Raw genomic sequence first — 21,842 nt, forward strand, 5'->3', positions numbered from 1 at the left:
TATGAGAAATGAGAAGGTGATTTCCAGGAGAAAATACTCTTCTTTTAAAAAAAATTATTCTTGGCCAGGCAGAGGAAAGATGCTGCATGTGCCAGTGGCTGCCTTTGTAAACCCCCTTCTGGTTCTGTTCTTGCCCTGCACAGTGCCTGTATCAGCCCTTGATGTGTCTTGTCCCCAGGAGACAGACAGATGCAGTTCAACTTTTATAAACCAAGTGGCAAAGGTTAAGAAGGCTAAGCCAGGCTTGCTGTTGCATCTTGGTCAAGAGTATTGCTTTTCCTATAGATCAGCTGCCATGAAAATACCTGGGTTTTCCAATGACCGAGGTTCTTTTTTATTTACACTTTTACATTTTTCCCTTCCTGTGGTCTGTCGCAGACATCTTTTTATGAAAAATCCTTCCCTTAGGATTTTTCCTCCTGAGAAGCTGAGAGGCCTCAGGAACAAAATGTAAACATTGGTTATCTGCTGCTGTGGAATGCAACAGGTGGATCTGTGATTGGCCCATCTTGGATATTTATAATTAATGACCAATCACAGCCCAGCTGGCTCAGACAGAGAGTCTGAGACAGCTGCCTTTGTTATCATTCCTTGCTATTCTTAGCTAGCCTTCTGATGAAACTTTTTCTTCTGTTCTTTTAGTATAGTTTTAATGTAATATATATAATAAAATAATAAATCAAGCCTTCTGAAACATGGATTCAGATCTTCGTCTCTTCCCTCAACCTGAGACCCCTGTGAACACCATCACAGTGGTCTTCACCAGCAGTATTTGAACCCCATGATATTCAGCATTTACCTCACAGGAGAGCCATCACTGTCCACTGGGATGCTCTTATTACAGCCATCCCAACTCCCCCTGGCATTTTACAGCTTGAATTCTGCTCATCCAGTCCGACCACAGATTTAAATAGGAGCAGAAGTAATGGCATCAAAAGGCATCCTTACATTTGGGGCAGCCAGTCCAGCCCTTAAAATGACGAGCTTTACCAATTCAATTTTTCAAAAGGGTGTGGGATCAGAGCTTTCAACCTCTGGCACACAGATTCTGAAGACTATGTTGACTATGGACCATGAAGTTCACTGAAGCTGAATGACAGCAGGCTTATACTTACTGTATGTACCTTCCTAGGAAAGTAATTAAGAAAACTCAGATGAAAACAAAAACTGGAAACTGCTGGTGCAAGGTAATATTTCCATGTTTGCTTAAGGTCTGCTGATCTGACTGGAAACTTGCTGCACTTGGAGCCTTTGTAATAGAACAAAAGAGCAAAAAATGTGCCATTTGATCATTATTTCTATGGTTTCTCTCTTTCCCCCAGCATTTTTTGAGTAAGGATCTGCTGCTCCATGGTGTTTTTTCCAGTGTTTTGTTCATAAGTGTCTCAGGTCATTGTAGACCCCTACTGAGTCATTAAAAATGTTTTCAGAACAGTGTTTATTGGTGACATTAGTGTGAAACATGAGAGTTAGCTGGGATCACCCTTAGTGTTTGGCTCCTGAAGGAAGATCAGCTCCTTGCCCTCCAGCCCAGGGGACTGCACCATGTGCTCCTGGGGGAAAGCAAAGCTGCAGGAGGAGCCCTGAAGGAGCACTGTGCTCTCCTCCTGCAGACCCACCAGCTCTGGGGAGGCCTCCACCTTGCCCAGGAGCTTCTCCACTTGGGAAGGCAAGGACAGGGAATGGAGAGGTCACAAAATGCAGCTACTCGCCTCCTAAAGGTAATTAGAACATAAAAATCGATATTGTAATTTTCAGGCAACAGTGAAAGAGATGTTCCATTTTTTGCAGAGAAGGCCACAGAGCTGTTATCTAATGTGATGCACAGAAGACTCATATCTTTATTTTGGACTTCGTTTGCCTTCCAGGAAATGAGTGGGATTACAATTCTGTAATTGCTGGTCAGCATGCAACTGAAGTTTCTGTGCTTCACCAGCCACTGAGCATTGGTTGTTATTACAGCTTGTCATACTCACATGCCTCTGGAAAATTTCACAGATCAATAAGCTGGTGTCGTAAAAGCAGGATTCCCTGGACATCTGTAAGGATGCCTTCACAATCTGTGGAACTAGCTCCATCACAGAGATCACTTCTGGAGAATTTCACTTTAGCTGTGCAGAGCATTTTCAGTCTTTGTGCTAGAGCTCTGCTAATTGTTTGCACAGTTAATTAAACTATGGGTGAGGTATTTGGTTAAATATCCATGTGTAATGCACATATTGACTGTTTCAAGGTGAACACTTTTCTAAATCATGAGCTATTGAATGTTGACTCACTGTGCTCCATTTTCTCTAATTGGCTTGGAGCTCCTCTCTATTGCCTATTATGACAGAAGGTGTTTTTACCCTCCACTAAAACATTACAGTCTCTAAGGATGAACATTAGGGGATGTGTTGTGAGCCACTGCACAGGAAGGAGACTGTTCTGGGTACACATTTGGGTTGGGAATTGGCTGGGGTGCACCTCAGTCACATTGTGGAAGTACAGCACAGGGCCTGTCTCTCTCATGAACTCTAGGTGTTTCTTTCTTCCAGGACCCTGACTATGTAAGCAAAGGGCTTAGGGAGGTTTTTTTTCTGGATGAAATGACAACCAAATTATACGTTTTTTTTGGTAAATCTCTGCAAGATTCCTTACTGTGTAGCAGTAGTTTAATAAGTTATCCTGGCTTCATGGGAGGTGATAAATGTATAGTGATTGCTCAACGCTTGCAAAACCTGTCATTCCATTCAAAGCCACCATTCAAAATACCCTGCATACCATAACATGCATTCAAAGAGGGATTGATGAGGAAAACTAGCCCTCAGATGATATATCCTAAGTCAACAAAAGTTCAGAAAGAATTATGTATTTGTAGAAATTAATTCAATTCTGTAGCTTAGTAAATCCTTGATACACCTGGCTGTGGCCGACATCTTTTCACGTAAAATCCTTCCCTTAGGATTTTTTCTTCCTGAGAAGCTGAGAGGCCTCAGGGACAAAATGTATACAATGATTGTCTGCTGCTGTGGAATGCATTAGGTGGATTTTTGATTGGCCCATCTTGGATGTTTATAATTAACGGCCAATCACAGCCCAGTTGGCTCGGACAGAGTCCAAGGCAGCTGCCTTTTGTTATCATTCTTTCTTTTCTATTCTTAGCTTAGCCAGCCTTCTGAGATCAAACTTTTTCTTCTCTTCTTTTGGTATAGTTTTAATGTAATATATATCATAAAATAATAATAAATCAAGCCTTCTGTAATGTGGATTCACATCTACGTCTCTTCCCTCATCCTAAGACCCCTGTGACCACCGTCACACCAGGCCATGGCTTGAGCTACGTATTTAAAAGGAAGTCAGGGAATTTTTGGTCCATGCAGGATGTCTGTGTGTTTCTGTGTGACTCTGCATTGGTTGGCATCAGGCAAAGGATGATATATGGGACACAGATTTTTAGCTGAAACAATTAAAAAAGAGACCTTTAGCTTTGAGGGATTTTATCTTAATTTGTAATAAGAGAAGTAGTGAGAGTCAAACCACAACAGCAAGTCAGGAGACATAACTCTATAAAAAGTGATTCCACTTTATTTCCATGGCTTTTTTTTTTACCCACCAGCATGAAAGAAAGTTTTCCTCTGTGGATTTAAGTAGCATTTAGATCATTTAAACCTATCTATTGAATGATAATTGCTGCATTGAAAATTCATGCTCCCTTCATCACACATTAGCAGTAAGATGAGGAAGAAAAGTGTTTGGAAAAGAGCAGACACTGCTGGGTCCCTCTCCACTGAGGTGGAGCAGATGGCAGAAGCTGTTACTGAGATGTGGAGTGCAGGGGAAAGCAAAACACTCTCCATGGTTTCCCAGTGTCTGTTTTAATAAGAAACTCAACTCCTGCTCTCAGGAAAGCAATGCTGGAGTTAGAGAGAGAGAAAAGCAGCAGTCTCTGTCTCTGCCTTCCTTGTTTGTCCCAGAACTCCAAGTGCTGAAGAGATTGTTCTGTAAAACCTGTCGGTTAGAACATCTTAGGAGCAGTCATCAAATTCCAGAGTCAGTTCTTGAAGGCAGAAATGGTACAACTGCCCAGGCAAAAAAAAAACCCCAAAAAACCACAACAATCTGCAGAGTGCTCTGCTTGTTAGGCAAAAAAATTAATTCCCTTCGGGCTATTCTGGGAAATGGGAAAAAGTCTGCAGAAAATGAAAAGCAAATTCTCTTTCTTTGACTGCTGCAGGACAGGAAGGTTACACCTTCACAGGCCTCATCTCCATTTTTGCTTCTAAAGAGAACCATCATTAGTGATATGAACTCCTGTTGTTTTTTAGATGCTCTCAGAAGTATGTTTGGACTTGGTAATCAAGTAGGGAGGTGTGGAAATGGCTGTGGAGAGATAACAGCTAATAAGCATAGACAAAGATCAAAACCAACCCATAAATTTACAATTTCTGACCGCAGTGATGAAAAGTTAAATTGTGTTTTTGTCATAGTCTTTACTTATTAGCTGGTAGCTAATCCTGCTCATTATTTTCCAGAGTGAATAAGTGTAAAGTTTTATTTTATCTGTCAATGAACTAAACTTTTAATTAACTTTCATATTTGTCTTAACTTAAGACTAATGACTCTCAAAGGAATTGCCTAAAATCCTTAAACTTTTGAACAAAGGGACCAGAAAAAAGCACTAAGCTTCCTTTGAAAACCAACCTTTCTATTAGAGAACAAAATCAAAAAATAAGCAACTTGAAATTGGGAGACTCAGAGTATTAATATTCATCATGAAAACAAACTGTAAGAAAATCTAAATCTGTGTCAAACCCAGAGGATTTTTGTTACTGGTTTCACACACATTGGCAAATTGCACTAATGATTTCAGTACTTGGTTTCTAACTGGAAGATAGTTATTGGTGTTTAAATTAAGACTTTATCTGAACTCTGACACACTTTGTTTAATGTTGCTTACTTGTTTTAGTACAGACAAATGATTGTTGACGCTGACTTTAACAGAACATCATCAATTTATGCAATTTTTTTTTTTCTTCCTCCACTTTATCATATTTATGAGTGTCAGGATGGTTTACTCTGGGTAGAAGGATAACAGGTGTGATAAACAGGTGGAAGGGCCAGAAACAATAATAGGATGTGTAGTGGTATTACCCAAGTAGGTTTTGCATAAGGAAAATTTATTCCATCTTGAATACATAAACTATTATTGCAAGAATAATTTTGGCAGATGTTAGTACATAAATAATAAGTGAAAAAAGAGGGCTGCAATAGCATTTAGAAGCAAAAATCTTACAAAAGCAGAAGATGTAGTTATAAATCCTCCAAGGTTTTGGGTAGTCTGCACTAGGGTGAAATTAGAAATTTATATTTGAAGGGTGAACTAACACCCTCTCTTTTTCAGCTGCTCGGAGGAGAGAGATCCTTGTTTTAGCCTGAATTCTTATCATGATGGTGTGTTAGCTGGCATTAAAAACAAGATGTGGAAGCAAACAAGCAATGGGGCCTTGTAGCATGTGTTTGACAAAAGCTGGCTGCAGCTCAGTTATTTTTTTTAAGCCCAGTACTAGGCTTTTTCCTTTTTTTTTTTTTTTGGCTCTTCTGATAGCATGTGTGCTTTCCTGCTCTGCTATTGACTTTGTTGCAAGCCATCCCGTGAGCAGAATTGATTTGTGATGCACTTTGCAGCCATCCAGACAGCTCCCAGTGAAGTGACAAAGAAGTTCTGCTTCTGCACCCACCTAATCAATGAAACCCAAAGAAAGGCCAGACAAAAACACAACCCCCACATGGAGCTACAGGGTGCCAAACATCAGGCACACAAGTTCACAAAATCCACAGAAGTGACATGCAGTGCTCTTACTTATCATATAACGTACAATATATAACGTACAATATATAACGTACAATATATATATGCCTTTTTAGGCATATTATATAAACATATATAATAGGCAGATATATATAATATGCCCTTTTTTTTATTTGCTAGGTAAGATTCTTCCTGTTTAACAGAGCAAAAGAAAGGCACATATATAACCACATAAATATGTTTGGAAATGGACTCTTGGTTTAGAAAATGGAAAAAAATGCCCTAGGATGCTCATGTACAAAAAAGCTATAGGATGCTCAGAAAAAGAAATGCTTAGCTGTTTTCTCCCTCTCTAGAACAAAATATATTTTACAGCTGAAATGTTAAAGGTATTTCAATAGTTAACCAGGAATGGTTTGATGTTGCAATGGGCTGAACAATGTCATTCTGATCCAACAATTTTCTGAAGTGTGCATTTAATTGGATTTTGAACCAACTCCAGTCCTTGGGCCAACCACATAATTGGCATCAATAAATGTTCTGTTAGACTGAGGCTGAATGTCCTCCTCTGGCAGAATCTGGGCACCCAAAGGACTGAAGGGACTCTACCAGGTCCTTGTCACCCAGATGAGGGTGACAGAACCACACAATCACTTAGGTTGGACAATACCTTTAAGCCCAACCTTTAAGCTGGCACTGCCAAGGCCATGGCTAAACCATGTCCCTAAGTGCCACAACTTCACCTCTTCTAAACACCTCCAGGGATGGTGACTCCTCACTGCCCTGGGCAGCCTGTGGCAGTGCTTGACATCCCTTTCACTAAGGAAGTTTCTCCTAATGGCTGATCTAGACCTCCCCAGGCACAACTTGAGGTCACTTGCTCTCATACCTTCACTTGTACACCTGACAGAAGTCACTGATCCTCACTTCCAGGTAATTGTAGGGAGCAATAAGGTCTCCCCTGAGCCTCCTTTTCTCCAGAATTAATACTATCAGTTCCCTCAGCCTCTCCTCATCAGATTTCTCTGATTTCTCACCATCTTCACTGCCCTTCTGTCAGTTCATGGATGATTTTTTTGGAAAAATTGTGCCAATGTACAATTTAAAGCTCAAAACTTCCTAAAGTTTAACCTGAAGTTGACACTCTGGGGGAGCCAGACACCCTGCTTTCTTTATGCCTGCAAAAATGTAGAAACTTGTTCTATGTCCCTGGGTGTTTTGGGGTTTTTACCATAATTCAGCTGTGCTAACCTTGACTTCCTTTTGCCTGTGCAGTGAGGGACCATCTTGATGTAAGGCCATTGCATGTGGAGTTTACAGAGCAAATCACTGTGTGAGGTGAAGGCATGAGAAAATTAGGTGCCAAGACAGCATGCCATAAATCTTCCTTTATAGGACAGGATGCTCTGGGTCGCTAGAATTATCTTGTTACAAAGGCAATGAGACAGAAAAGCAAATAGTGGCTGAGTTTTGAAGCACTCCAGTTCCTTGGACAGGTGAAAGAAATTTCTCTCAAGTCTGTCAGCCAAAATGCATTGCTCTGTGCCCACAGGTGCATCCCCATGCACATGTTTCACACACACACACACACACACATTCCCCATGTGCAGGAGCACTTGATGCTCTGCCATGTCACTGGGGCGAGTGTGCTCTGCTCCTCCCTCCTGGCTAATGAGATTCTGCTCTGTGACAGACCTTGTCAGAGGCTAATTATAACAAATGTTGGGAAATATTTGCTCCAGAATAACCTTTGGCTCTAAGATGGATCACTTGTGTGAGGCAGGTCCCCTGGCAGAGCCCTGGAGATCAAGTTGTGCTGCAGAACAATGTCTGAGATTCAATAATGGCACTGTGTACTCGCCTGACCAACTTTGGCAGTTTCTGATTGATTTCTTTTCCTCTTCAAGCCTTGCCTGTCACCATCAGCTAATTAAAAGTGCAGTAATCTGATATAATCTCTTTCCCAGTTGGTGTGGCAGTTGGCTCTCTAACAGAAATAATTGATTTGTAAACTGCCAAACCTCAGACATTTAGACTTGCATTGTCTCCTCTAAACCATGTCTAACAGGCAAAATTTGTCTCCTGATACATCAAATGACCCACACAACAAAATTAATTTAGCCTTCACTGCTATGGAGAATCAATAGAATAGAAATAGATAAATTTTAAAATGTAATAAAAGTCTGGAGGAAAAGCAAATAAACATGCATACAGTGTGTGTGTGTGCAAAGTCAGCAGTGTGTCAGTTTTTCCACTGCTGTTATTGAAGAAGAGATAGTTACCTTCCCAATGTGATTGGCTTTACACTTCAAATCACACTTAATTTCTTAATTTTTTTTTCCTTTTTAAAATATAGCTCAAACCTCATGTGGCATGTGTGGCTCTCAGTGGCTGCTGACCCAAACAATTGAATCCTTCTGCCAAGGAACAACCTTGTTAATTTTTTTCCTACGTTAAGGATTCTTCCTTAATATTAAGGATAGGATATCATTACTTAAGTATCCTTAATGTAGGCCATTTTTTTTAGGATGCAGATATCTGAGTTAGGAGGGGTGAAAGTGTCATAAAAAGAGCAGCCCTGGAATAGGTACTGAAATTTCTATACCACAGAATTTACTAGCAGAGGTATCTGCTGCCTCCTGAAGTTCAGTTCTTAATCTTCCTACCTGAAGAGCAAAAATGTCTGTTTTCCTCTGAGTTTGTGAATGAAGAAAAAGTAAACCAATCCTGGAAGTGTTCAATGGACCAGGCTATCAGAGTTCTTAGAAAGCCATCTGCTTTTACAACCGTCTTCAACCATACCTAAAGCAGGCAGTTTTTGAGGAATAAAGCTGTGATTTTCACCTAAGAAAGGAAATGCAGAAAACATGTCGCTGTACAGCAGGAGCATGTGTGTAATAAATCTGCTTCTTTGGGGGAGTTTGCCCTTTTTTGTTCATGGCAAAATGCTTGCTTTGACATCTTTTGTCCCAGTAGTAAATCAGCATTTAGAACCTGGTTTACCCTGGATTGAAAAGGCCTGTGTCCCTCTGCCAGGAGCCACCAGCCCTGTCACCCCAGGGCAGCCCCAGATGGTCATTCCTGCAGCACCTCAGAGTATATAGAATATGTGTAAATATAACTATCCAGCAGCTCTGTCAAAATATTTATATAGTTCTGTATTTCCACATGAGTGCATATATCCAGTATATACCTATTGTCGTATATTACAGTATAGCAGTTATTATGTCTATTTCTGTATATTACAAACATATGTGTGTTATGTGTGCACATACACACTGAATTTCAACCATATTGCTATTAAAGCCTCTGGATTCTGTGCACAGCAGTTGATTTTTTGCCTCTTTATCTCCCATGCTTTTATTTTCCATGAGTAGTCTCTAGCTTTGTGTGTGATTTCAGTTAAAGTATTACAAGTAGTACTTTAAATGTAAATAAATTTTACAAGTGAAATGGTTCACCTCCTAAGGGATTTGAATCTGAAATTCACACCATTAAAGGATTTAACTCTGATCTAGTAGCTTTGACTGTCCAGCTAGCTCTTAAATGCACTAAAATGAGGGTAGCTGAAGTCTATGGGTGAGTTTGAGATGTTCAGATGCACAAAGCATATTTAATTAGATATATATTCTATTTTGCATCCAAATTCAGTTCAAGATAATACTTTTTGTGGTAAATATTTAAAAAATCTCAGCTCTAAATATCTAAGAAATCTCTAAGAAATCCTCCTTGCCCTTCATTTTCCCACCACAGTCCCAGCTCTCCCCACTTCGGCCCAAAGCAGAGGCAGAGCAAGTTCTCAGGAATGGTTTGGATTTGGAGAATTTCAGTGGAACTGGACATGCATCAGGCATACAGATGTATGCATGTAGGAATGGATGAGAGCAGGACATCAAAGCTCAGCCAAAATAATTGACAGTATTCATCAATAGAGTAATTTTCCCATTTTTTTTATGTAGGCTGTAATGATTTTGTATGGTGTACAAAAGTGATTTTTTTTTTGCTTAAGCGGAAATGTTAACTTCAAAATCCCCCCTGTACTCAGATTTCCCTCTATTCTATATCTGTGACTAGAGGTATATTGATCTTCTGTACCAAATAAATTAGCACTTTGCCCCACCCTGAGAAATGTATAAGGAACAGTATTTCCATGTCATCCCACAGTCAAAAGTTTTAAAAATCGATGTTTCTCTGTAAGCACCTGTGCAATAAAGTATCAAAATCTGAATCATGTTTTAAAAAAATGAAAATATATCATTACCTCTAAAATGAAAGGGCATAAGTTATCCCTAATTGTCACATATCCTTCTCAGCTACAATGAGGAGGACAACATTATTTCCAGCATAGCCTAAATCATGTTCCTGAGTCAAGCCAAATGACATTGAGGAATTAATTACTGAGGCATTCAAAGTGACTACACAAAGGTTTCCTGAAGGACTGGTATGGATTAATCATGACATCTCAAGGTGTTACCCTTAATAGGATTTCCAAAGATTTGATCTATGAGTAAATTTTGAGCTCATGAATACCACGTGGATCTGGGTGTATTTTCCCATTGCAGCTGGAGTAACAGACACTTGCCTGGTTTTCAAGTTGTGAGTGAGTATGAATGTCTGCTGGTAATTTTAAAGAGCTACCATTTATTCAACAAATAGTGAAGCTTTTCACCCTGAAAGCTGAAATTACACTACCTGGAGATTTCTATATAGATATGAGCCATATATAATAGGACGTGCTTTTCTGAGTGAAAGAACTGAATTGTGTGAAGATTTAGTGCTCTGGAAAATTAATGTCTCTAACATTGGTTATCAGGTTGTTTGTTATGCAGCTGCACATCTATTTGATCAAGATAGTTCAAATAAATAATCAGTGGGATGTGTAATCTGTGGGGATTCATTCAGCCCCGTGATAGAAATGAAAAAGAGAGATTTTAGAAACTTTGGTTTGGCTTCCTTTACAGAAAGAGCATTCTGCTACAAAATAAAAATGTTTTTCACATACAGGTGTTACTGTGAAATTGACTTTAAGGAAGAACCTAAAAGTTTTAAGGAAAATTTTCGCTGATCAAAAGGTACTGTGATCAACTTGAAATCCAGTTCTACATCAAAAAGTGACAAACTGTTCATTAGTCTAAATGAATGCATTAGAAGAAGGAATAAAGAGGGACAGAATATGGTGTTTTGTCCACTCTTTGGATATTGCTTTTTAAAGTAATTAAATTTTCACAAATTATTTTTACATCTTTTGATCACTGGCACCTACACATGATATGACTTGAGCATGATGTATAGATTTAGCTGTGATAATTGTATTTTTACTGGGACGAAGGCCTCAGTATTGCAAACATGATTAACTTTCAGAGCAAATAAAATGCTCATCTTCATAAATCAAAGCCTATAAAAATAAACATTTATTTTAAGTCACTTGAGACATAGTTTGAGTTATGTGTGGGGTTCCTTTATCCCAAGTTATCATAACTTTACAGCTCTTTCTGCAAAGTGCTGATGTCCCACATTGCTCCAGGCATGTTTCAGCACCTAATAGCAGACTGGCCTTATCTGAATTACTGATTCCTTGGTCTGGCAGCCACACTGCTCATAATATTCATCAACTTTGGGCAGAATGAGGTTCCATTTTTAAGGCTCTGTTCTTTCTGTGAGCCCAGGGTGTTCTAAAACTGGGGCTCATCAAGATGTGTGCCTGACCCCTGGATGTATGTCAACATCAAACGCCAGTGGGGTTGAGGTTTTTGAGGTTTGGCCTCTGCATCTCTGTTAATGGGGCTCTCAGATTAACAGTTAATCCTCAATTACTCCTTAGATTTGCTTACATCTGTCACCTTTACTGACTGTGACCAGAACTTTAAATTAAAGGTGCTCATCCCTGGTTTTACTTGCAAAGATGAGCATTGGACATCTGCAAAAATGATTTGTAAATGACATATTTAAAAAAAAAATATACAGGAATCAGGGTGAGAAATACACATTGTCAATTTATGCAAATCAGAAGCCTCAGCTTCTGGAGTCTGCATTGAGTTGGGTTTTGTGAGGGAATTGGCAATTTTGGAGGCACAATCATGAAATCAGTCAGAGAGTTGATCTGAATTTATAGAATCCTGCTGAAAATAATATAGTAAAGATACTTTGAAATATTTGAAACCTAGATGTAAATGTTCTCCTTTTGGATAAGAACTAAAGGGATAAATAGTTAAATATTTTGCATATTTATAGATTTGTGTACATGAAGATATAGACAGATCAAAACAGATTGTAGAAGCAAGTGTATATGCACACCATTAGAAAATAGCTAAAAGACACTGTTTTAACATCTTGTCTTTTTTGATTCATACTTCTAACACCAAGCCTTACACTCTGTAAAAGTAAAAAAGAAAAAAAAATCTCTCATAAAGCCATGACTTTAAAATCTATCAATAAGTTCAAAAAGAGCAGCTTTGAACCATGCTGCTTTGGTTTTTCTTTCATCAGGCGTTGGGGAAACTGTCAAAACAATTAGGCATTACACTTTTATAAAATACATAATTACACAATGAGTGTAATTACACACACCCTAACCCAATGCAGCATTCACATGGCCCTTCTTCAGAAAGGATATAAAAAAAGGCTGATAAGTACAGGGGAACAAACCCCACCAGTGTCATTCTACAACTGAAACAAAACCCCCTCTTGCCTCCCCAGACATTTCCAAATGGCAGAGAATAAAAAGTTCTCTGTGCACAGGGTGGTGCACAGCCCTGCTGACAAGGATTCCCCCCAGGATTTCTTGCAGCAGCCCCAAAAGCATCTCAATTTCTCTGAAGCAGCCAGCAGAGAGTGTGTTTGTCTGTGGGCACTCAGGTGCTTTTCCACATCCTCACCGGGCAGCCTGGGCTGGGCCAGCATCCCCAGGCAGCTGGAACGAGCATCCCTTCTGCACACCCTGTCAGTGCCCTGCCTGAGAATCACTACTGCTGATATTTCTGGCTATGACAATGTGAAAATGGAGCCCAGCCTGAGGTGGAGGAGGCTGTTCCTGCTGTCTGTCCCTCCCTCCCAGCTGGAGCTGGCCAGACACAGCTGAGGGACAGGGACAGCCCCAGTGTGACCCAGCCCTTTGCCAGCACAGGGTACCCTGAGCCCCTTGGGTTGCTTCAGGCACTGTCAGTGCTCAAATGGAGATTAAAAGGGGCAGCTTCCTGCTCTGAATCCTGTGGTCTGGAGTCTGATAACATATACCCAATATTAAATAGTGAGAAAAAAACTTTCTCCCCGAGTTCACCCTCATATTTAAATTACACAGTTTTGAGAAGGTGTTGAAGAGGTGCTAATCTGAGTAATTATTGTTTATTGCAGACTATTCTTAAATCAAGCACTGCAGAGAAGCACAACACTACCCAGTTATTCCCTATTCTTTTAACTCTTTCTTATCTAAAATCTCATTTAAATTTTGAATACTATGAGCACAGACTATTTTCTATTCATGATAATAATTTCTTTTGGTATTTTTTTGCTGGGGGTGATGGCAATGGGGAACACCTGGGGCTGATGGCAATGGGGAACACCTGGGGTGATGGCAATGGGGAACACCTGGGGCTGATGGCAATGGGGAACACCTGGGGCTGATGGCAATGGGGAATCTGGGGCTGATGGCAATGGGGAACACCTGGGGCTGATGGCAATGGGGAACCTGGGCTGATGGCAATGGGGAACACCTGGGGGTGATGGCAATGGGGAACACCTGGGGGTGGGAGGGCTGGGCCAGCCTATATCTGTAGGAGCTGCTGCAGCTTGTGGTTCATTTTGGATGGTGCTGCTTGAGATGGAGGTAGGTCTGAGTTTTTGGAAGGGAGAAAGAAAAGGGAGTTGTTGGAAGTGGAGTTTGGGAGGAGATGTGAACAGGCTTTAGCAGCTCTGATGTGAGGCACACCACTTCTTAGGTATGGGGAAGTGTTATTTGCAGATAGTCTCATGATAAGCAGTGATTTAATGTAGCTAATGTTCCATCTTAATGGTATTTCAGGAGTTGTGGGAGAAGGTGTGGCAACATGAGGAGGCAGGTGCCCTGTGTGGTCTGTCCTTTTGCAGCCTTAGGGAGGATTGTTTGCTTGTTGTCCCACCTGAGTGAACTGCACTCACACAAACTGTGCAAAGTACAGCTTTAGGCTTTCCTTGCCTGTTGAAAGCAGAAGATGGTCTTCCTCTTGTTAGCTGAACTGTTATTTTGGTTAATTGCTTAAATGAGCTCTGGTAACAAAACTTGCTTTGAAAGTTTGGTCACTTGAGCTCTTCATGCATTTATGTGGGTGAACTCATCAAAATTATATGGAGAAGAATTTCAATGAGTTGCAATAAGTAGAAGTTATGATTATGTTTGTGGAATTTGTGTGGTTTAATGCTTTATTGGCTCCTTTGCTTTTGAGAAGTGGCCATCGATGAAAGGTTAGCACTGGGGTATCTCAGGAATGATCTCAATGCAATTAACTTCACCTGGGAAAAAGCAAACAATGCACAGCTTTAATTAAGATACTTTATTTGAAAGCAGATTTATTGATGGTTTGTCTCAACTATGTATTTCATCATCTAAATACTGTTGTTAAGCCCTTGTTTAGGGGATTGTGCAGGATCTGTTGGCTGAGTGTGATAATGATAGCTGACATAGCTCCTGTGTTTTCCACCAGGTACTCCTGTAATGAACCCCTGGAGTATTCCAGCATTTGGGTAAGTATCTGCTGAAAGAGTAAATATTGTGCTTTTTAAGGTTTTATTATGTGTATTTGCCACTTAAATGCGTAGAGCAGCAAGTCATTGCTATTCACTCTGGTCCCCCATAGCTGGGTGAGGTTAACAGCTTGAATTTCTTCTGTGCCCTGCTGCTTGAAGATCTGAATTTCTGTAGCAGGGTGTGTTAATGTTGCTTCGTTTTTGCAGGTGTTGGTAGAAAGAACTGGCCCAATTCAGATCTGCATTTGGAGGCAGGATGCCACCAGAGTGGTTCTTCCCTAGATGGAGTTTATAGAGAGCCCTCATTTTCAGAAATCAGTTCAATTTTATGGAGCTCCTTTTCCCTCTTCCATGATTGGAAGATGATTTTGGGGCATAGTGGAAGCATGTGTAAACCAGGAACTTATTTGGTTCCAGCTATGCTGAGTGTGTCCATTGAAACTGCTCCACACAGTGCCCTTGAGGTGATGGGCAGGTTGTCACAAATACCTGGAGGGTTTTTCCTTCTGGCATGGTACAGCACCCTGCTTGTTCTGTGAGCCCAGAGTCCACACAACTTGAGTGCTTTAGGCCTGGCCTTTGGTCTGGAGCATGCCTTCCAATAAATGTGTTTTAATTCAACGTATCTGCTGCTGTTGTGAGACGCTCCCCATGTGTATGTCCTGCTGGACCATGAAGGTGTTGGCTTGGTGTTTGCCTTCAGTCAGGTCCGATGAAGTTATTCCTGTGCTGAGGTGTCACTCAGTTTTTCAGTGAGTTGGTACATTTTTCAGTTTAAAAAGCCTGAAATTCTTATTTCAGTTTCCTCAATAGAAATTGCATAGAAATAGAACATATTCTGTAAGTAGCATAACTAGAAAAAATTAAGTTGGCTTGTTAGAATCTCTGCTAAGAAGAAATGGTGCTAACAAAGCAGAACTTTCTGACAGCTCTAGGATAATGTAACCTTGTGGAGGGCTAAACAGGAGAGCAAAAACTGTAAAATTCCTGTTTTAATACATTATGGTGATTCAAGGTCAAACCATTTTGATTCGGGTCATTTGTTAAAGCAGCACCCACAATGATGATTTACTTTTTACCCTTCAGAAATCTATAGTGCTAAAATGCATTTCTTTACATAAATCTTTGCAAATAAAAGGTGAAACAAGTCTCAAACCATCAGTGCCTTGTGGTTCTCAGCTTAGTGTGTGAAGGGGGATGAATTCAGCCCCAGAGTGAGTTTGTCCAAACAAAGGATGTTGTTTTTATTGTTGTGTTTTAAATCTATGGAAAATAATTCTGCCTGTGATATGACTTTTTGAAATTGCCTATATGGTGGGGAATATCCTTTTCTCTTTTCTGTGTTTTTTTTTTTCCTGAAGGAGATAAGTTTTTGTTCTATGTTCAAAGTTATCTTTCTGAATTATGAATGTCTGTTGTTTATATAGCTCTCTCTTGCTAAAAGACACTGCTGCTAGAATGTTCTAAAATAAACTTCTCCCAACTTCTGTGTTAATCAGCTTTTCTTCACAATAGAAGACATTGCAATATCAAATAAAAGTTTCAGACAAACTTTTGCACTAAAAATCTCCTGTCCTGAACTACTAATTAGTAATGTTCATGTTTTGTTTGATTTTTTTACCTTATATATTCTATTTGTGCTAGTATGACATGATATTTAACATAATTATGCACTTCTGAATGTTTTAAGAATAGAAAAAAAAATTGTATAGCTTCTGTTAAGAAATCATTATATTATTTACATATTTGGATCCCTTTGGGAAAATGGGGTGACAAGTATTTTCCAGAAAGCTTGCCCATGGGCCAAGCAGTAAGGTTAGTATCATTCTCACCCCTGAGATCTAGCTGTATGCACATTTTCAATTAATATGAAATTATTTCAAGTCATGTTCTCAACATGACTTATATGTGCTCAACTATGATCAGGAAAAAAAGGGGAAATATTTAAATTTAAGGGAGCAGTCTTACTACAATGAAATGAAAGCACCTGATTAAAAGGAGGGTAAACATGTGGCTCAAAGCTGATTTCCACTATTCAAGCTGCTCCCTGTCTCCTCTTGTTTAATTTCATTGTAATCATGATTTTCTAATGCAAAGCCCAGAGAGACACAAATGTAGACCCAAGTGAAACTAGACTGGAATGCTCTGGATTCCTTCATTATGTCATTGTTGACTGCATATATTTTAGCAAATCTGAGTTTCTTTAGCATTGTGTAAGTAGTTCAGATCCATGTCTACCTGTAAATTATTTCTCTCTGATTCCTGATGGATTCAGCCCACTTCAAGTTATTTAAACCTCACATTTTAAGCAATGTTAAGTAAAATTCTGGCCCCTGCTTGTCTTGGTGTTGTTGCTTGACTGTGTGTGTGTAAATGCTCAGCTGAGGCTTCTATCTGGATTTTTGCTGGAGTTGATTAGAAGGAATAGAAGGAAGGTTCCAGCTTAAGATTTATTTGGAATAGGGGAGAGAAGGCAGGGAGACTGAAAATAGCTGCAGCTAATAAATTTCCTTCAGAAGGGCTTAATTTTGGTCTGGGAACATGACTTAATCTCATTCTTGATAGCATTGCTCCTGGGAGTTCAAAACTTGATGAGAAAGGCATTATCCATAGCTTTGTGGGCCAGAAAGAGGAAAATCTCAGACTCCATCAAAAGGCAATTCTAACATTGTAAAGGAAAGTGCTGTAACAAAAGCAAACTTTGAGGGTTTAATTTATATAATTATGGAGTGTAACAATGCAGAACACAGTAATTTCTTTAGCTGCTGACTGTATTGTCTGAGTCTTTGTCATACCAAAGTCCTTTTTTTCCACCTAGCAAAGAACCATTCATGGCAGACATGGAACAAATTGCTGCTTTCACCAGCTTAAAACTTGTGAATTCATTATGTGAAGAAAGTTCTTAATAGGAGAACGTGTATGATTGAGATATATAGTACTTTTCATTATATAGATTAGGATTGTATTGAATGTTAATTTTGGCTCATGTACCAAGATTTAAATTGTTGAAAGCAAAAAGCAGCTCTTCAGTCCTGGAGTGTTTATCTTTGGGTGTCATTATTTCAAAGCTGAGAGTGCCCATCATAAGGATTTCACAAATGGCCACTGTCATTTGATAACTAAGCATACCATTAATTGTTAAATGTAATGGCTGAAAATACATTAAATATGTAGTGGAAAAAATATCCAGTTGTGCTCTAACTGGAAAAAACATTTTACATTGAGTTTTCTTTTTGTTGAATGACAGAAGGGTTTGATATGCTCCAAAGTTTTAATCCTTTCAAAACATTCACAAGCAGAACCTCTCCAGAATAAATTTGGTCAATTCATAAGGAAATTTTAGTTGTGGTTCCAGTTGATCACTTTGAGGTGGAGCTCTTGAGTGGCTCCTAGGTTTTTAGACTGTGAGTAATTGTGCTTTTCACTTTTATTTACAATGGAAAGGGCACCAGAATCAACAACAATTTTATTGAATCTGAGTTGGATAGTTTGATTTATTTTTTCTTCTGGCTGGTGCCCATCAAGGTGCAGGCCAACTCTTTCTGAACTAAGCTGCTGATTTCCAGTGTGTTTTAATTTAACAGGCCTTGTATTAGCTAGGCATTCTTAAACTTTGTTTTCTTTCTTCAGAGAAATAAAAAATAATATTTGGGACAGTTAGTGTAGGTAATTTTCTCCAGCATTTGAGTTTGTACCATCTTATACCACAGGAACAGAAATTAAAAGTATTTTTTTCTGGAAGGTGGCACGCAAGGCATTTTCAATGTCCAGCCTTACTTTTTGTGTCTTAATGAGGGGAGGAGTGTTTCCAGTGCAAGTGATTTTTGTGCACTAATTAGCTGCATTTCATCTTCCTGGTTAAAACCCAACTTGGTGTCACAATGATGGCATGCACGAACCTCCCATGTGAACAATAGGCATCATTTTAAAAAGTCACAAAACACACTCCTCTCCCAACATGAAGCAAGCAAATAAGCTCCTAATCACAGAAGGGGCTAAAAAGTAATAAAAATCCGGCATTGTATTGTTGGCTGTCTGCATTATTTTTGACTCAGACATGCTGTAATGATCTTTCACATTGTTTTGTTTTCAAGCTATAACAGTTTAATTTTTATAATCCTTGCCCCTGTTCTTATCTTCTAGCCAATACTGTGATTTCAGTTAATAGCTCAGTAATTTTTTTTTTTTTGCTCACATGCCCTCTCACAATGTCTAAAGATAATTTGTGCATATTCACAGTGAATTCCCTGAAAAAATCTTTATTGACTGCAAAGAAGAGCTTTCTTTTGTCTAAATAGCAAGCTTCAATCCAAGCTTTGAACTGAAGTTACTGTGAAGTTACCATTGACTGCTCAAACCTGTAGTTTTCCCACAGAAATTGTTTTGTCAAGGAGCTGATGCAGGGCTAGAAGCACCCCAGTCCTATTTATTACTGTGTGCTGACTTCCAGCTGGTTTTTCTGTGCTGCTGGTTTATTCATTTTCACAACTGCCTTCAGAGCCCATGTAACCACTTAGATGCTTGAATTGGGCTCAGCCTCATGGGATTTTTGTGCATTATTCTGTGTTTTGCATGGAATTCTTTGTTTCTTTGCTCTTAAAGTCTGGAAACCCCTTATATGTTTTCAGACCTGTTCTGTTATTTACCTCACTATTCTACATTTCAGGATTGAGTAGCAATTTTAATCACAGAATCACAGAATGGCTTGGGTTGGAAGGGACTTTAAGGATCATCTAATTCCAACCCCCTGCCATGGGGCAGCAGTTTATCTGGTGAGGTTTTCTAAGTGCCAGACTTGTTGTGTTGGGAGTGGCCTTAAGGAGAGTTTCTCCTTTCTACTTGTTCCTTTTGAATTTCATCCTCTGCCTTATTCAGATTAGTGACCTGATAACTGAGAAGTAGCGGGAATTACTAATTTAATTTTGTAACTGTTTTCAAAACTTTTTCTGTTGTAGTCAATTGGTCTGTGACCAACTTATTACTACATGATCCCATTGTCTTGGTCCTTTGCCATTGTTCTGATTTTTTTTTTTTGTTAGGTGAAGCTTTGTTGTTTTTTTTTTTTTTTTTTGTTTTTTTTGTTTTTTTTTTTATTTATGTTAAAATGCCCTGTATGCATCCCTAGGGGAAGGGATGTTGCCTTGATATGTTTAATAACATGTAACACTATGGAGCATGATACAGAACTGGCTCTACTTTAGATAACGGGTAAAAATGAAAGATAGATGTGGTTTTGTAGGTGGTTGTGAGGAAGTGAATCTGTTTGTGAGGCTGTGCAGAAAATGTGAGTGATGTGACAATTCCAGCACCACTGTGCATGAAGATGATGGTAGTCATGCTGCCCTGTTGAAAAGCAGGAATTCAGCTTCTGAAGACAGAACTGAAATTTGTAAGCATGGTGGGTTTACCAAACCAGGAGATGAGAATAAGATGTCAGCTTTCCCATCCCATTCGTAGCAGCAGCATCACTTGCTCATGAATTTAAGTTTTTCCCCCTTCAAAGGACCACTGAAATGTACTAGCACATTATATTCAAAGTTCAGTCTTGATTTTGATCCTGATCAAAAGGATAGACTTCAAGTATTTTGACATCTAATCCTTTTCCCTGACTTTGATCATTTTAGACTGAGGTACAAGTAACCACTTCCACTACCTGTGTTAGCCAAGAATGAAAAGCATCTTATCTGCAGATAATGGATGCTGCTGCTTGGAACTTCATTCCCATGGTATTTTAGTGTAAAAGATGTCTGTCTCTCTCTCCTTTTGCCAACATTTGTCAGCACTGCTGTACTGTGTCATGAGGGGGGAAAAAAAGTACTCAAAAAAATCTATTAAATAATAATATGGGCAAAACATATGAAATCATCAGGGGGTGCATGTGAATTCTAGGCAGTACAATGGGAATTAGTCCCTTGAGAGTGATAGACAGTTGAAACAAACAAGCACTTTATTGTTGTAATATAAAATTTCTGATGAGGTGGTATCATTAGACAGATCATTGCCAACTTTCTTGTGTCATAAAACAGAGCTGGTGTTTACTGGGGCTGATGTATTCACAATAAACTGTGAAAGAGGAATTGATGGAGGCAGCAGAAGACACTTAAATGTTGTTTTGTGGTGTTGAGTGCTCTAGACAGACTCCAGAAATGGGCAAGCCGAGGTCTCACCAGGGCTCCCCAGGTGCCAGAGCAGCCAAGAGGGTTCTAAGCTGCCTGCTGTGGTGATGCTGTGCTGTTGTCACCAGGTTATTTGAGAAGAAAGTTCTGGCAGCTGTGCCAGTATCCTGGCCCCAAAGCTGTTACTCAAAATACTTATCTGATCACTTTATAAATTTAGGGGCAATAAATGCTGGGGAAAGACATTTCCTGGCTTTGTTTCTACTTTTTTAGTTTGTCTTTGAAAATTGAGAAGAACTGATTTATACAAATTTCTGCTAAGGAATGTGGTTTGTAGGCTTAAATGCATTAAAATAGTACCATTTTTTAGCCATCAAATACTCCTCTTTCATCTGAGTTTTTGTTTTATATTGCCCTGCATTTCTTCGCCTTCCTTGGACAATGTTATTAAGTTTTGTGAGAAATGATGCTTACTTTTAAAAATTCAAAGGTTTTTTAAACTTTAACAAAAATACAACAAAAGACTGAATAAGGAAAAATTACAGCACTGGGGAGCTCTGTGACCAGCAGCCATGTGCTTGTCCATTTTATAGTCTCCTTTTTACACCCTTGGCCCTCTCAAACTCTTATCAGTCCACACCTCCGCTGTCCCTTGGTGGAGATCACAAGAAGACTATGGGGAGAACATATAAAATAACATAACTATACATCTATAGAACTTCTCAACATACTCATGATATTCATCTCTGAATTGTGAGACCCAGCCATGGCATTACTCATCTATAGCAAGTTTCTATTAAGAAGCAGCTCCTTGAGTAAGGAGCTTGTATTTTTTTTCAGAGATGTAGGGAAGTGTGGAGACAGAGTAGTGACAAACTAAGGAATCCCCAACTCATCAAGTTTCAATCACTATAAACAATTGCCTTCAGCTGCTCATCTCTGTTTTTGCAGTTGTTGGCCTTCCTCCTGTGCATTTTTCTTTTTTCTGCCATCAGCTTTTCCTACCCACTGCCCTCTCTTGGTCCCTCTTTTCGCTGTTGCCATCCTGTTCTTCCTCCCAAGCTGGACCTCTTGAGAGGGACACACAAACTTCCTTGCTTACAGTCTTGCTAATGAGTGGCATTTTTGCTGTTAGGAGGGACAACAGGGGGAATGAATCACTGTCAATGGAGATGAAAAGTGTCTGGCAAGGCTGGAATAGCTGCCTGGTGCCTGTGCCC

Source organism: Agelaius phoeniceus, chromosome 7 (genome assembly GCF_051311805.1).
Source record: "Agelaius phoeniceus isolate bAgePho1 chromosome 7, bAgePho1.hap1, whole genome shotgun sequence".
Lineage (NCBI taxonomy): Eukaryota > Metazoa > Chordata > Aves > Passeriformes > Icteridae > Agelaius > Agelaius phoeniceus.